Genomic DNA, 17,623 nt, shown 5'->3' on the forward strand with positions numbered 1-17,623 from the left:
TTCTCTTTTTTACATTTTTTACTACCAGATACTTATGAGACATAATTTCTGAAAATAAAATAATAACAATCACTCAAATAATCAATGAAAACTGAAATTATGATAGTATAATTTTATAAAATCTAATGGACTAAATCAAAATTCAAAATTCAAAATGAACAATGCCATTAACATTTTGAATTAGAAAAAAAAATAAAGATTACAAAAAATACAGAGACTTGTATATGACGATTAGAAACAAAACCCTTGGTTTAATGCTTTTTCAAACTCATTTTGTAATCCTAGACACAAAACAAAACAAACAAACAAACAAACAAACAAAAAAAAAAAAAAAAACATTGTTGCTTGCAGATAACAAGTTCAGAACCTGTGCCATGAAGGTTAATTGACAAGCACTATACCCATCTCGTAAAGAAGGTACTTATTGTTTTAGTTCCCAAAAAACGTACAATATATATGATATACACACTATAGGTGAAATATCGGAAAAAACCAGACACCTAAACGGCACGGGCCTTGTGCGATCGCACACCATGCATGTGTTTAGGGTTGGTCCACATATAAGCAAAAACCCCATCAACACACTTCAAGAAACTATGGTCCAATTTGTTTTTTGAGTAAATTACATGAATGGTCCTTATGTTTTGGGATAATCACGTGTTTGGTCTCGAACTCCTTTTTTTAACTCGGATGGTCCATAGAACAAGTTTTTGTTGCGTCTTTGGTCTCTGCCTTACACAAAAAGACTATTTTACCTTTGCTTATTTTTTAATTAATTTTTATTTATATATCCAATTCCCATTTAATGGAAAAGTTATTTCACTTAATTTCATCATCACCGTTCCCTCCTCAAGTTCACCCCTTTATCTCTTCTCCGTCTCTCAACGTTGATGAATGTCGTCGCCAGATACCACTAGGAAATAGCTTATATTGTTTTCATTCATTCTTCCAAACACTCATTTTCCCCCTCTCAAACCACATTCTACCTCCCCTGGTGTCATCTACATTCATTCTTCGACTCGCATCTGGAAGATTTGTTCTAACCATTGTTCTTGGATCTATAACCCTCTTGCCGAAAATACATACAAATCTAGGGTTCGATGATGCAAGATATATGTTATATTAGGTGTCTAAGCCCATAACTACAATCGGTATGTACTTGAATTGAAAGCAACACAGTCCTGTTGGGTTGCCCTCAAACCTAGCAACTGGATAAAGAAATTATGAAAGGAGAGAGATTAATTTATTATAAGATTAATAAATTAATGTAAATGATTTATTAATATGTTATGAGATTAATATATTAATTAGAAATCATAATGTTTGATTAATAGTTAGCCAGAAATTAAATGGAATTGATTTTGGGGTTAATTGTATTAATTATGAAGTATAGGGACTAGTTTGCAATTATTAAATAGTTAGATGGAAGGTTCCAAAAACTCCTTGGAGGAGGTGGACGAAATTCTTAGGGGAAAACCTTATGATTTTGTCCAAGGGCTTTAGTAAAAGGCCTATGGATTAGCTTGGGCCTTAAGCAAAGGAACATTGGGGTTATCTCTGAAACCCTAGATGCCTCAAATATAAAAGGAGCCTTCTGACTCTCAAATTCGACACTCCTTCTCTAAAAGAAACCCTATGCCGAAAATTTAATACTCCTCCCCCCTCTCTCTGTCTATACTTTCCTTCTTGATAGCTCTTGGGTGTGACTCCATTAGAGACATATAAATGTGGTGTTAGGCTTCCAAGAAGATCAAGATCAAGGATTACCAATTGCTTACTATAACAATTGAAAGGTATGTGATTCTAAAACCCTAATTAGTTATTTTCGAAAATAGTCTCTCCCTTTAGGGTTCTTGTTTTGCAAATGAAACTTATATGTTCAATAGTTAAAACATAGATCCAAAGTAGGTTTCATGTGAACTTAGGAATTGGTTTTCTAGTTTATTTGTTTTATCTAAATCTCATCAGTGGTATCAGAGCCATTAGTTTTGTTTTAAATTAAATTGCTATAATAATTGAATTGCAAATTAGGTTTTATAACTATTAAACCCTAAAAGGGCATTTTTGTTTTTAGGGTTTTGGTTTAAGGGGTTTTCGAAAAACCCTAGCCTCCATAAACCCTAATCGAAATTAGGGTTAGGGTTTTGAAAAACCCTAGCCACTTTCCTTGATTTCGAAATTTCACTAGGGTTTAAGCATTCCGTGTTTGGATAATTGTTGTTTAATTGGATTAATTGAATAATTATCCTATTAGAGGGTTTAGGATTAGGATTAAATTAATTGTTTAATTCAATTAGATAATCCTTTCAAGATTTAATAAATTAATTAAAAGTTAATTAATAGATAATTATTAAATCTATGTTTTGGTTTAATTTGAATTTAAAATTAATAGTCTAGTTTTCGAAAAATTCATATAAACCCTAACGTTTTAGAATGTTTAAAACACACATTATATATATATATATATGTGTGTGTGTGTGTGTGTGTGTATGTATATATATATATGTGTATATTACAATTAAAAGTTAAATATTATATATGTATAAGAATTGGTCAGTCAAATCGCTAGTATATCCCATTCACAAATCTAATCTATAAGCGGGGTATAAGGAAACTGCCTATAAAATGGTGGTTGAATGGGTGTCCACTCTCACCCACCGCTTCCTTGATTAGTGGAGGATCGTTAGCAGAACGAATTTGATAGGACAAGTTAATCTCATTAAAAGTATACTATTATTAATAAAGTACTAGAACATTACTTTACAAAATCCCAACTTTAGTTACTTTAGGAAAAATGTGAATAGTATGCTAACCCGCGTAATTGCACATTAGGCTTTATAAGTCGTTAATAGAGCACGTGTGGTTAACCGACATACTAATTAGGACTAATAAAGAGTCATAATGGGTATCTCATGATTATCATCGTTGATGGAGCGTGTGTGGTTTACCGACACATCAATAGATAATGATAAAGACAATGAGGTTACCAAGTACATTTGCATGGTTATTCACCTATGTGACAATCCGAAATTTCTATCTGGTACAGTTATTCAAATCAATCAAGGTCAGACTCATTTTGCTATCTTCTAGCATTAATGTGAGTCAATTAGAGTGTTCTAAGCCTAGTACCTTCAAAGTTAGGGTTTAGAATTGGGTTCCACAAGTTCACCACTTCCCACAATGGCCAAACACTCCAACATAAGGAGTGTACAACCATACACTTGGGTGTACGGCCATACACCCCCCTTCTGGCCGTACACTCTCATGTATATTTATGGGACTTAGCCATTTTTAATCACTTTTCACACTCCTAAGCCAAGAACTCGTTTCTCTCTTAACTACCATCCGATTTTTCATCTAGATCTTCAAGATTGTAAGTGTTTCTTCCCTTGAATTGTTGATTCCTTTCACTATCTTGTAAGGATCATTGATTTCATCCATGAAATCACTTCATTTTGGTAGATCTTCAAGTGTTCTTTAGTTTCACCAATAACACCAAGAACACCTACTAAGTTCTTGGACCTCAAACACCCCTAAAAGGCTTGTATATCGTAAGTACCACTTCTTATGCTTGTTACTCACTAGATATAATCCTTAGAAATCGTCCAAACCATGATCATCAAGGAGTGTTCGGCCGTACACACCCCATGTGGCTGTACACCCATTTGATTAGTGCATATTGGCCTCAAACTCATGTTCTATGCTAGCACATGATCAAGAACACTTCCTAGATGCTTAATAGGACTTTAAAACACTCATTGGCATGGTTTACCATGAGTGTTCGGCCACACACCCACTTGGGTTGTACACTCTGGCCGTACACACACATGAAACCTACCATTCTGGCTGTATACACCAATATGTGGCCATACACCCATTATATGCAACCCTTGGCACTTCTAACACTTCAATCTAAGTGTTTACTAGTCCCTAAGGTGGTTCCCTATCATTATTAGTTGTTCATACACTAATTATATCCACATTATATGCTTAATAGGATCCGTGTGTGCTCAAGTCTTCACTTGACACTTAGCATCCTATACCGATCTTACATTCGCATCACTCACTACATGTGAGTTCATACACCCTTAACTTATCTTTTAAATGATTTAAATGCTTTTATGGGGGAGAATACAAGTAGAAACATTATAGTTATTATATCAATCACATGTGATTAATAACTACCAAACAAACAAATTGCTTCAAATAGTTTTACAAACTCTTTTATATGCAACACTCCTTATTAAACTCTTTCAAACTAATATTTTGTCAAAATCATGTCTATATAGATATAGTTATATAAGTAGGATTGGAAGGACTTAGGACTGATAACTCACCTTATTTCATGTTCCTTGTTTGGTTGTGGACTTAGGGTATCGGTTGTTTGTCCGAAGGTCGTTTGAATCTTAGTTATATATTATGTGCATGTATATAGAAATTTAAGTTCTTCATTCAGTTCAATACCTTTGGGTAGCAAAGGTGTACAAACATGTTCATTCATACAAACAATATTTTTAGTAAACTATGATAGGTATAGTTTAGGAAGTCTCTAATACTATTGCTAGAACAATGAAACATACAAGAGTCAGTTCATACAAGACTCAGCTCAAACATACTATAACGAGAGACAATACTCACTACAAAGAGAAACAGTACATACTATAACGAGAGACAATAATCACTATAAAGAGAAATAGTATATACTATAACGAGAGACAATACTCACTATAAAGAGAAACAATACATACTATAACGAGAAACAACACATACTACACACTATACACTAGAGAACGTACTATATACTAGACAGAGAGAACATACTAATACAAATACAAGAATAATATAACATTAATGTGAGATACTACTTCATGGCTCGGCAAAATATTGATGTGTCACTTTTGTAACCAGAGTCTACTGGATGGAGAGCGTGAATTTGTGTATAGATCTATACGGGACTGACCGTCTTACACCTTGCTGCTAGCTACAGTGGGACCTGCAGGTGTGACAATAGTTAATTTCAGGTCAAGTCAAAGTCGAACAAAGTCATCGAGTCAAACCGGTCAACTAGATTAAACCTTGTATATTAGGGTTTGTGTTATCTAATTACTGTATAACTCACTATTTTAATGAGAAAACATCACTTGGAAAATTCGTGTGTTTAATTTTCCTTAGCCTTAGTGCTATACAATGAACAAAAACGATAAAACAATGTTGCATACTGATCGGGAGTGTGTATGTCACACCCCGAAACCCAGGGCGGAAACGTTCCGGGGTGGAGGTGACTTCATGTTGAGTATCACAACCAATGTACATAGTAAGCGAAGTAAACAAACATTACATTACATATTAGAATTTACATTTGTTTGAAAACCAAGTGTTACAGTTGTTATACATATGTATATAAGAACAAAAGTAAAGACGCATCTTCTACGCACTTCGTCTTCGCCAAAAAGGATCGTTGGGTACCTGTCTAATGTGGACCTGAGAATACAAGCAGTTTGAAAATCAGTATAAAGCTGGTGAGTTCATAAGCGGTTTTATTTTCTGAAAAATGTACAAGTTTCCTTTCGGTTTCTGTAAAAGTTACAAATCCAAGAAAATCCCATATTTTCTTATATGTAAAGTTTGGTTATCTGTTTTGTTACACAAATCTGGTTATGAACAACTGTCATCCCAGGAAAATCCCATATTTTCCTAAAAGTTGGTTACCGATCTGAAATGTAATGTAAGATGTATACTGATAACCTGGTTATCCTTGTGAAATGTATTAGTTTTAACATGTACATAAAACTAATAAGTGTAAAGTAAACTGGTTACAAACCCATTATTACTAACAAGTAAATCTATGTTATCCAAATTGCGAGTTCCATAACCATACGATAGACTAGATAAGGCAATAAGTAGTCCACATCACCTTATGACTTTCGTCACCCTTGAACCTTTCGGTTCGGCTGTAGCTAGCAGCCAGGTGTGGGGTAGTCAGCCTCGTATAGATCTATACACTCAAGTCACGCTCCCTATCTAAGAGATTCTGGTTACGGGGGCGGTCCTCCACTCGCATATCTCTGTGGAGTGTTCCCGAGGACGTGTCTCCAATTTATAGGAATAACAAATTTACTAGTAATAATACAGAAAGATGCTGTTACAAACGATGATCCTCCACTCGCGTATCTCTGTGGAGTGTTACCGAGGACAAAACGATGTACTAGGTTTCATGTTTAAATTTCAAAGGTTATGCTTTTAACTTGTTATAATGTGGAAAAACCATTTGTGAAAATATAAAATACAACATTTTATAACGTTTTTCACAAATAATACTATGATGTGTTCTGCAAGTTCAAACTGTTATCTGTTAAGATTATCAGTGTTAAAAGCATATGTAATATGGAACGCAACACATGTAAAACAAGTTTTAAGTACAAGTATTCCTTGTACTTTGCTTGTATTCTCCCCTGAAAATAGTGAAAAACATTGAAAAAGGGTAGGGGTATGAACTCACAGTTTAATGTAGGGTTCGAGTGTCAACGGATGCCCTGGACGCCAATGGCCCCTATTATTCATGTGATGACACATAAATGAGTTAGAACTAAGGTATTTCATGACTAAAAATGATGGGAAAACATCCTTAGGGTTTGGAATTACTAAGAATAAGTGTCTTATGATCCAAACTTAATGATTTATGCAAGTTTAGGGCCAAATATGAGCATTAGAGTGGGTGTATGGTCTTGAAAATGAGTGTGCGGTTGGGGGGTGCGGCCAGGAGTGTGTGTGAGGCTGCACACAAGAGTGTGCGGCCATACCGTACACAGGAGTGTGCGGCTGTACACTCCTCATTTGAGTCTATATGATGATTTTTGAAGTGTTTTCTCTTCATACTTGAGAGTTTTGAATGTATGCTGCCCCCATATGAAGGTCTGCGGCCGTACACCTTCAAGGGACGATGAATATGATGAACATGATGAGTTTTAAGCTTGGGATTCAAGTGTTTACAACTATAATCAGCTTGAAGATGGAGTAGATCACGAATATGAAGCCTTCAAAGTGTTCTTGGTTGATGATTTAGAGAGAGAAAGTAGAGAGAGGGAAAAGGAACATCTAAATGAATGAATGAAGGGGTATCCATCCATATATTGGGTTGGGTGTGAGGTTGAGGGTGTTTGCGGTTGGGTGTGTGGTTGCACACTTGGATGTGTGACCATACACACAAGTGTGTGGCCGCACACACAGGTGTGTGCCCGCACAAACCTTATTTGGCGAGTTTGGTCCGATTTTGTGATGCTAAACACTCTCCAACCCTTCCTAAGACTCATATCTAGATTATACTAAGTCTATAGCACCCATATGGAACCACAAGATTTAATAAAAGATAATGAATTCAAGTTTTAGTGCTGATACGTGGATCAATTACATAGGTTAGAAGTTTCGGGTTGTCACATTATCCCCCCCGTTAGAGGGAATTTTGTCCCGAAATTCAGAATTAAGATACAAATCATGGATTTGGAAAGAGATGCGTATACTTCTGTCTCATCGAGTCTTCGCGTTCCCAAGTGAATTCCGGTCCCCGCTTGGCATTCTAGCGAACCTTCACTATTGGGATGCGACTTTGTTTCGTACGTTTGATCTCTCGATCCATGATTTCGATTGGTTCTTCCACGAAGTTCAGGTTTTCGTTGATCTCGATTTCATCAAGAGGGATCACAAGGGTTTCATCGGATAAACACTTCTTAAGATTAGAGACATGGAAAACAGGATGGATGTTACTAAGCTCACGGGGTAATCGGAGTTTATAGACTACCGGACAGATCCTGGCGAGGATCTCAAAGGGTCCAATGTACCTCAGATTAAGTTTCCCACGCTTTCCAAAGTGTACCATGCCTTTCCAGGGCGAGACCTTCAACAAGACACGGTCTCCAACCTGGAACTCCATAGGTTTCCGTCGGTTATCAGCGTAACTCTTTTGGCGATCTTGTGAAGCTTTCAATCGTTCCCGGATTTGGATGATCTTTTCGGTGGTTTCGTGAATGATTTCAGGACCAGTGAGAGCACTATCGGGGAATCGACTCTTGGCTAGCTGTGTGTCCCTACCTCAGCCCAGCACAGAGGGGATCTGCACTTGCGACTGTAGAGGGCTTCGAATGGGGCAGCCTTGATGCTGGTGTGGTAACTGTTATTATACGAGAACTCGATCAAGGGTAGATGAGTGTCCCACGACTTTCCAAAATCAATGACACACGCTCTCAGCATGTCTTCTAGAGTTTGGATAGTTCTCTCACTCTGTCCATCTGTCTGAGGATGGTAAGCCGTGCTCATGTCTAGTTTAGTTCCAAGAGCCTTCTGGAGTGATTGCCAAAATCTCGATGTAAACCTGCTATCTCGATCGGAGATAATGGACGCAGGTACATCGTGCAATCGAATTACCTCCTGGATGTAGATTCGCGTAAGTCTTTCCATCTTGAATGATTCTTTGATCAGAATGAAGTGAGCGGATTTTGTCAAACGATCAACAATTACCCAAATGGTATCGTACCCACTCGGAGATTTGGGTAACTTGGTGATGAAATCCATGGTAATCATCTCCCATTTCCACTCGGGTATTTCGGGTTGCTGGAGCAAACCCGAGGGTTTCTGGTACTCAACTTTTACCTTGGCGCAAGTCAAGCACTTGCCCACAAAAGTAGCGATATCGGCTTTCATGTTTGGCCACCAATATTGTCTCTTGAGATCCAGGTACATCTTATCCGAACCCGGGTGAACAGAGTATTTGGTCTTGTGTGCTTCCTCCATGACAACATCCCTGAATCCTCCGAATTTTGGAGTCCAGATTCGGTCCATGAAACAGTAGACTCCGTCACCTCTGATCTCAAGTTTCTTATCCATTCCCCTCAAGGCTTCGCTTGACACGTTCTCAGGTTTAAGGGCTTCTAACTGGGCTTCTCGGATTTGCATGGATAATTGGGAATGGATAGTCATTGTCAGCGTCTTCGCCTTGCAACTCGAACTTTCCTTTCGACTAAGGGCATCTGCCACCACATTGACCTTGTCGGGATGGTAGCGAATCTCGCACTCATAGTCATTGAGTAGCTCTACCCATCGTCGTTGCCTCATGTTTAAGTCCTTTTGATTGAAGAAGTGTTGTAAGCTCTTATGGTCGGTGAAGATCGTACACTTAGTTCCATAAAGATAATGTCTCCAAATTTTTAGTGCAAAGACTACGGCTCCTAACTCCAGTTCATGAGTGGTATAGTTGACTTCGTGTTCCTTCAGCTGTCTCGAGGCATATGCAATCACTTTTCCCCTTTGCATAAGCACACAGCCTAAGCCCTGGTTAGACGCATCACAATAAACAACGAAGTCCTCTGTTCCTTCGGGCAAGGACAGGACCGGTGCGCTACACAAGACTCACTTTAACGTTTGGAATGCGTTTTCTTGCTTTTCACTCCAACAAAAGGGTACACCTTTCTGTGTCAGAGTGGTTAGAGGTTTGGCGATTTTGGAAAATTTTTGGATAAATCTCCGATAATAGTCGGCGAGACCCAAGAATTGACGAATTTCTGTAGGTGTCTTCGGTGCCGACCAATTCTCTATCGCTTTGATCTTGGATGGATCCACGTGAATACCCTCTTTTCTTACCACGTGACCGAGGAAAGTTACCTTCCGAATCCAGAATTCACACTTGGAAAATTTCGCGTACAGCTTTTCGGATCTAAGGGTTTCCAATACTAACCTCAAGTGTTGCTTGTGATCTTCTTCACTTATGGAGTAGACAAGTATGTCATCAATGAACACGATGACGAACTTGTCTAAGAAGGGATGACACACCCGGTTCATCAGGTCCATGAACACAGCCGGTGCATTGGTTAGACCGAAGGGCATCACTACGAACTCGTAGTGTCCATATCGAGTCCTGAAAGCTGTTTTGGAAACATCACTTTCATGAACTCGTAGCTGATGGTACCCTGACCTAAGGTCTATCTTTGAGAAGTAGCTAGCTCCCTGAAGTTGGTCGAAGAGGTCATCTATTCGCGGAAGGGGATATCGGTTCTTGACGGTTAACTTGTTTAATTCACGGTAGTCGATACACATCCGGAAGGATCCATCTTTCTTCTTCACAAACAAAACCGGAGCTCCCCAGGGTGAGGAACTCGGTCTGATGAACCCTTTGTTGAGTAACTTGTTGAGTTGGCTGGATAAATCCTGCATTTATGTTGGAGCTAGGCGATATAGAGACTTGGCTACGGGGGTAGCTCTAGGAATTAGGTCAATGCGAAATTCGACCTGACGTTCGGGAGGAATTCCTGGAAGCTCTTCGGGAAAGACATCAGGAAAGTTATAGACTTTGGGGATGCTCGCGAGGTCGTTAACTTCCTGTTTCTCGTTAATGACATGGGATAGGAATGCTTGGCACTCCTTCCGCAGAAGCTTTTGAGCTTTGATGCAGGAAATGATACGAAGATTGGAGCTAAGCTTATCTCCATAGATCATGAGAGTCTGACCAGAAGGAAGATTGAGATGGATGGCTTTTTCGTAACAAAGGATATCAGCATGATTGGGACTCAACCAATCCATGCCAATGATGACATCAAAGCTCTTTATGGAGACTGGCATAAGGTTAATGGGAAAAGAATGGTCGTTCAGGGTAAGGGTACAACCTATGAAGATATCACTAGCGTTTTCTTTCTCACCGTTAGCCATCTCGACTGTAAATGTTTCGGTTAATGGTTGGGGATTATGTTTAAGGTTATGCTTGAACGAATGACTAACAAAGCTTCTTTCGGCACCCGAATTGAAAAGAATACTAGCATAAGATTTATCAAGAAGGAACGTACCCGAGACAACGGTGGGATCGGCGACTGCCTCCTCTCGTCCCATGGCTAGGACTCTCCCGGTGTTATCAGATGTCGCCTTCTTGGGGCAGTTTCTCTTGAAATGCCCGACTTCTCCATAATTGTAGTAGGCTTGACCAACACCTGCTCCAGAAGATTGATTGGCTGATTGGGCTGGTGCTTTGCAGAAGCGGATCGTGTGCCCCTTTTTACCACAGTTAGTGCATGAACGTTCACGGCAGGGGCCAGGGATGTGTTGGTATTTACACTTTTCACATTGGGGGAGGCTAGCAGCATACCTACTAGTAGGTGTTTGAGCTATGGATCCCACAACAGAAGTAGCAGCAACAGGGGTAGTAGCAGCATGGACTGCTACTGTCTGTTGTTTCTTTGAGGACCCTTGAGAAGATTGGCCCTTCTTCTTCTTCCAAAACTTCCTTTTCTCACCACTACTCTTGGTCGGTTCAGGGGTGGTGGTTGTTTCCTCAACATCATCACTGTGGTTGATCAGGGTTTGTGCTAGGTTTTTGGCGCTGTCATATGTATCCGGCCTTGCAGCTAAGACATTTCCTTTTGTCGGTTGAGTCAGCCCCCAAATAAATCTCTCTATCTTCTTACTCTCCGGGGTAACCAATCCCGGACAAAGTAGCGCTAGGTCATCAAATCTTGAAGTGTATGCGGCAATATCGGAACCCTTCATCTTCAGGTTCCAGAGCTCGTGCTCTAACTTCTGAATTTCGCCCTGAGGGTAGTACTCAGCTAGAAGGAGTTCTTTCATGGCTTCCCAACCCATAGCATTGGCTACAGGTAGAGTTAGGGATTTGACTCGGCCGTTCCACCAAGTCAGGGCTTTATCGATAAAGGTACAAGCTGCGAACTTCACTTTGTCAGATTCTGAACAGGCACAGATCTCAAAGATAGATTCGATTTTCTCGAACCATAGGGTGAGGGATATGACACCTCCAGTGCCATCAAAGGATGTGGGTTTCGCGTTCATGAAATCTTTATAGGAACCCTCTTTTCGGTGTCTCTGGCTATCTTCTTGATTTTGGGTGGGGACCACCTCCTGAACCACCGGGGTTCATTTGAGACATGGCGGCTGCTACTGCAGCAGTAACAACTGCCTGGAACATCACAGGGTCAAATTGAGAAGGAGGTGGTGGTGGAGGAGGATTGTTGTTCTTTGAGCTGGGTTTCTTTCTTGGAGGCATCTTGATCTATAAAGATCAAGAAAGAGAGGATGGTAAGTCCTCTGAATTTGATCAAGAGATATGATAGATATTAAATTCCATTAAGCGATAAAGCAGGAATGAATTATCAAAGCAGATAAATTATCACTAAAAGAATGATTGAGGAGCAACGTTGGAATGAGGATTTCTACAAAGGATTGACTCGAGAAATACTCCCATAGTATTTCATGATTCGCTACGACGACGGCTCATTGTTTGGGTATTGGGTAAGTTTTAGGTATGCTGCATACTACAGTCACTCCCAAGCACATGTTGGCTATATCTCGAATGAATATAGTTGGCCATGCTATATTGATCCTAGACACGACTACATAACTGCCCAGGCTTAACCGTAGCATACAACACCCATTTACTTATGTTTTGTTCTACTTGTAATTATGGATCTCGACGGTTAGGTATACTTATATACTTTTTGAAAATACTTATATTTTAAAGTATACTTTTAGTTCAGACCACTAAGGCCCCTTTAGTGTTTATAGTCTTATACCATGTAAGGTTTGGTATACTTAGTTCACTATAAACATGGGCTCTGATAACAATCTGTCACACCCCGAAACCCAGGGCGGAAACGTTCCGGGGTGGAGGTGACTTCATGTTGTGTAGTGACAAAGAACATGGTTTGACATGCGGAATTAAAGCTTGCACAATTGAACATGGTGATTTGGGTGTTTAAGAGATATATTGAATGTATATGGTATTACACAAAAAGGATCTAGATCTAGACTACATAAATAACACACACTTACACACTCACTTTTACATCTCTCAAGCACACCTCTACAAGTGGTATGAACCCACTATTTATAGAGGTGTTTACATGTCTCTCTCTCACTCTTTATCTCTCATGTGTCACAAGGCTAATACTCCACATGCAAGTGGGTTTTACAAAAGTCAAACATTACAAAGTCATGAATGAAGAACTTTGCACCCCAACATTCTCCCCCTCAAAGTTAGGAATGAATGACCCACTTCAAATCTTCCAAAATAATCACTACGCGGTTCGAGCCTCAAAGGTGACACATGTCGAAACGAACTTCAATCTTCAATTCTTCCATGATTCTTCAATTTGGGCTCTAGGATGTGAGACCATACAATCCGAGCAGCAACGAATGATCAAGAGTATTTCAAACTCCAAATAATCACCCAAAAGTTGCGCATAAAAACACACCCCAAAAATCTTCAATAAATCCAAACCCATTTCGAATACATCACTTCCGAACTTCCAATTGCATCATCTCGTAGCTTTAAAACTTTAAGATCACTTCGGTCTTCAAATCCGCGTAATATGAAAAATTCAAGTTCGAATTTCCATATTAAACTTCTCCCCCTTTTTATAATCGAAATTTGATTATAAAACTCCAAGGAAAAAGAACGTGCTCTATTCGGAATTTTTCATGTCAAAACTCCCCCTTAACATGTGGCATAAACTTTTTGCTTCAATCCGGAAAATCCAAAAAATAATCAATTTTTATCTTCGTTCACGGATCGCCTTTGACATAATTTCTCAAAAATGGGTAGAAATTGTCAATTTCAAAATTCTGCAGTGACCCGTTGCACCAAAAATAGCCAAATATGCGAAACATACTCCCATATGCGAAATTGGGTAAAATGTGTAAATTCGCACAAACTACATGGACCAGATTTGAAAATATTCCAATTTTTCAAAAATTTTACCCCAAATGCGAAACTGGGTAGAATTTGCCATTTTGTGAAGACTGCAGGGATGCGAAATGAAAATTCTGCACTTTTGTCATTTTATAATCCCATTTGCGAAGTTGGACCAATTTAGTCATTTTGTGAAAATATAAGGGGTCAAATTTGAAACTATTTGCTTTCTTCCCCAATTCACATTTTACAGTGTAATACTTCGCACCTTCCATATGCTTCGCACATCTACACACCATGAATACTTCGCATCTTGAATCCATCTAAACAAATGCAAACTGTTAATCACCTTCGCATTTTTAATCCAAATAACCAAATATGCGAAATTAATTGAGACTCAAATGCGAACTCATGTTTTGATTTCTATACCCAAATGCGAAGTGATGCTGGAAAGCCAGATGCGAACTTGATTTTGATCTCATGCGAACCGTTCTTGACCTCAAATGCGAACACAATTGATTTCATATGCGAACCTAATCATCAAATGCGAACATTATTTTTGAGACCCAGATGTGAATATTCTTGGCATTCAAACCAGTTAACCAAATGCGAACCCTTTTCAATCTCTAACTGAAGTTGTTGCCTGTTTGATGCGAACGTTTACAAGAAAACAATTTCGCATTCATCCTGAACAACAAACGATTTTGACTTCAAACCAAGCAATCGATTTTCAAAATCAAATTCGCATTTCCAGATCAACCATTTGATTATCACATATCCATTAAACCATACGAGAGCTAATCAAAACCAAAATCCAAACTCAAACTTTCGCAATTTTTCATCAACAGCGAGCTGTCATCACAAACTGGCCGTCGATTCCAACTCTTCAATCAAAATCGATTATCAATTCCATCTTGACTTCGCATCGACAATTTGTTCATCAATCGACTCTAATCATTATCGATTCTAACTTCATCATCGATTCTAATCAAAATTATATTCGATTTCCAAAAATTATTCAAGAAGCAAATATAATCTGTGTTTGACATCAAGAACCGATTTCGAAATTAACCTCCAAATTGAATATGATTTCAACATCCAAATCTTCAAAACAGCTTGTATCTATCGATTTTAGCATACAAGTCACCGATTCATCGCTTGAATCATGACTTTGACTTTAGTGCTGGATTTGACTTTTCGAAATTATCAGTCAACAAACATGAAATTGATGATTCTCACATACAATTTCAGATCAAAACAAGATTATCCAATTGTTCTAACAATGTTTGTAACATCCCGGAATATCAAGAGTAAAGTTGAAGGGCTAAAAGAGTAAATTAGGAAGGGGAACTCGGCGAGTCCATGAGGGGACTCGGCAAGTAGGGTCGCGACTTTGGTCGCGTGTTAAGTGGCCGACTCGGCGAGTCAGCAGATGGACTCGGTGAGTAGGCGCTGAGTGGAGAAAACCCTAAATCCGGAGGATGAGCCCTATATAAAGAACATTATACCCTCTCCCCCAGCCTCTTTACCCTCTGTTGAAGTCCAAATAGCCCTAATACGTGATTGTGAGGGATTAGAGTGCAATTGGAGCTTGGAGAAGTGGTTGTTGAAGAAATCTTGAAGGAGAAGAGACTTGGATCAAAGGGCTTTGCAAGGATCCAGATTAATCTTCTCTGGGAGCTTCCTTTTGAGGTATTATTTCATTGTTTGAGCTGCTGTTATCTAGATTCATCATTTTTGGAGGTGTTAGAGATCATATCCTTTGGTGTATTGGAGTTTAGAGGTTAGATCTGAGGTTGCTACCTCAGATCTGGAATGGAGAAGGGTTAGAATGCATAAGAGTCCTTGTTTTTGAGTGATTGAAGGAGCTATCTTGTCCCAAACCCAAACCCTAGAGTGAAAATGCCTAGATCTCCTTGGATTCACGTAAAGTTTGCCACTTTACGTGATGGATGGCCTTAGGAAGGGTAGATCTATGGTTTGGATCATCTGCATGGCTTGGAAAGCCTCGGTATGGATTCAGACCCGGTGGTACTCGGCGAGTCACATGGGTGGACTCGACGAGTTGTTTGAAGATAAGCTGGAACTCGGCGAGTTGGATGAAGATGGCCTGGAACTCGACGGGTTGGAAGAACAACTCGGTGAGTAAGTTGAAGATAGCCTTAGACTCGACGAGTCTGTTCTTGGACTCGGCGAGTCTTGTCGAAGAGTCCCAATCTTTTCTGGTTGAGCCGAGAATCGGTGAGTCAAGGGATGACTCGGTGAGTTGTGTGTGAGTGGACTCAGAGTTGTTGGACTCGGCGAGTCTCGGGGTAACTCGGCGAGTTGAGTCGCGAATTGGGGAATTTCTGAGCATGGGGACTCGGCGAGTCATCGGGTTGACTCGACGAGTAGAGTCAGTCAGGGGTTGACTTTGACTTTGACCAAGGGTTGACCAGTGATTTCCAGGGGCATTTTGGTAATTGTTGGATATTGTTTTAAGTTCAGTTCCTGGGTGGTTGTCTAGTGGTGGAGATCGTATCAGTGATCGGAGCAGCTTGGGTTATCTGTTCAGTCGGCAGTTTCGAGGTGAGTTATCCTCACTATATCAATAGGGTCTAAGGCACCAAGGTCGGCCCTTTATCGGATTGAGATCCGGGTATTTGTTGTATGTTATTGCTTTGATATGTTGCATCCTGGTAGCTAGGATGGTATATGTTAGAGACCTGGTTGAGATCGGTATCCTGGTTAGGATGATGATATGTTATGTGATCTGTTGATCGGTTTGTTGACTGTGAATTGTTATATGATTGTATGTTTATGTGCACATGGTTTTTTGGACTGGAGTTGGGTTGAGGCAGGTCCTGCTTTGTGCTGTAGGCCAAGATACCCAGGGCGGACCGGTTGTCCCGAAGGCCCAGCGAGCGGTCCGGATAGGCTGTAGGCCCCAAGAGGGCGGACCAGACGTGCCGAGGCTCGGAGAGTGGACCAGGCCGACTGAAGGCCCGGTGCGGGCGGACCAGTCATACTGTAGACTCAGAGAGTGGACCAGGTGGATTGAAGGCCCGGTGCGGGCGGACCAATCACACTGCAGACTCGAGGTATATGGCTAGACTCGGAGGGTAGACCAGGTGGACTGTTGGCCGGTGCGGCGGACCAGTCACACAGTAGACCCGAAGTGCATTGCTGTTCTGTGATCGGATATGATATGGCATGTTATGCGTGTATGGTATATGTGGTTGGTATTTTGGGGATATCTCACTAAGCTTTCGGGCTTACAGTTGTGGTTTAATGTTTTTCAGGTTCTTCAGGAGACCATGGCAAGGCAAAGGCGAGATCGTACCGCTCCTCATGTTTTGTCGTGATGTGATTCTGGGAATACTTTAAATAAATTGTATTGAAAACCTTTTTGTAATAACTTTAATGGAATTGGGCTGTTTTTGGAAAATTTAAATTGGTTGGAATTTTTCGGTTGTTACAATGTTCTTCACAAAAATTTGGAAGATCTTGATCAATTTCATCAAACTCAAAAGCTCATTGTCGACTTCTTGACTCAAATTTGAACAAACTCGTTTTTAAGATAGAGCACATAATACAAAATCGATTCAAAATGCTATTTTAACAATCAAAACAAGCATCAATCGATTATTCAGAATGATCGATGAAATTGGAACATGGAACAATAACCACAATGAAAGTCAAGAACGTACAACTCCTTTATGCGTATGATAAAAGTCGACTCAATCAGTGAATATTAGAAATTGGATGGAATCACTTCCTGGGCTTAACCACGAAATCAGATCACAAAAACAAATATGGACTCAAAATAATGAACAGTAACTATTTCGACTTTTGGGCTCAATGAAATCGGACATGAACAGTTAGACAAACTTTAAGGTTTTGGGCTTGAATTTTGATCGTATGAACAATAACGATTTAAGATATTAGATCATAAAATGAATTTTG

This window comes from Lactuca serriola, chromosome 3 (assembly GCF_051521515.1).
Source record: "Lactuca serriola cultivar US96UC23 chromosome 3, Lser_US96UC23_V15, whole genome shotgun sequence".
In the NCBI taxonomy this organism is placed as follows: domain Eukaryota; kingdom Viridiplantae; phylum Streptophyta; class Magnoliopsida; order Asterales; family Asteraceae; genus Lactuca; species Lactuca serriola.